The sequence below is a fragment of the Chrysochloris asiatica genome, unplaced genomic scaffold (genome assembly GCF_000296735.1).
Source record: "Chrysochloris asiatica unplaced genomic scaffold, ChrAsi1.0 scaffold00198, whole genome shotgun sequence".
NCBI classification, from domain to species: domain Eukaryota; kingdom Metazoa; phylum Chordata; class Mammalia; order Afrosoricida; family Chrysochloridae; genus Chrysochloris; species Chrysochloris asiatica.
This window is the reverse complement of record NW_006408716.1, coordinates 5,472,872-5,473,851: the sequence shown is the minus strand read 5'-3', so window position 1 is coordinate 5,473,851 and position 980 is coordinate 5,472,872.

Here is a 980-nt window from a genome sequence, read left to right as displayed (position 1 = left end):
TGATTTTTGTATGTTGATCTTATACCCTGTCACTTTGCTGAATCTTCCAATGAGGTCTAGTAGCCTTTTTACTGAGTCTTTGGGGTCCACTAGTGTTTGATTTATGTATTTGGAGGCTCTTTCACTGAGAACATAGGTATTTATTATGATTTGTTCCTCTTGTTCAATTGACCTGTTAATCATGAGATAATGCCCTCCTTTCTTAGGCTGGTTTTTGCCTTCAAGTGTATTGTATCAGAAAATAATATTGCCACTCCTGCTCAGTTTTGATTGCTGTTAGCTTGATACATTTCTTCCAACTTTTGAGTTTTAATCTAGTTTTGTCTTTGTGTGTAAGGCGTGTCTCTTGTAGACAGCATACTGAAGGATCCTGTTTTCTTATCCATTCGGCTACTCTTTGTCTCTTGACTGGTGCATTTAAAATTAACATTCAGTATAATTATTGATAGGTCAGTAATGCTCACGTGGTTCTTTTGTTTGCTGTCATTTTGCTCTGTGTTTTTTTGTGGTGCTACTGGTTTCTTTGGGGTCCTGGTGTTGTGCTGCGTGTTAATGCTCCAGATGCAAAGCTGTTTGAATTGCAAGGTTGGTGGCTCAAGCTTACTAGACACTCCTTGGAAACCCTATACAAGGTCGCTATGGGTTGGAACCGACTCCACGGCACTTAACAACAACAACTGGTTTCTTTGTTTTATATAATTTTCTGCTCTGAGTTAATTTTGTTTGTAAATTTTCTTGTTTATTCATTGCAGTTGTTTTAATGTTGATTAAATCCTTATGGTTTTCCTTTTTCTTGATTTGATATGAAGATGTATTCATTTTCTTTGATGTTTCTTATAAATTATTTGCTCCCCACCCCACCCTCCATTTGAAACAATCTGTGTTATCCTGAAATCAACTTGACTTCCTTTCCATTGGGAAGTTCTATAATTACAGTTTTCTCTCTTTTTGCTTGGTAGTTGTCATCATTAGAAATTGAT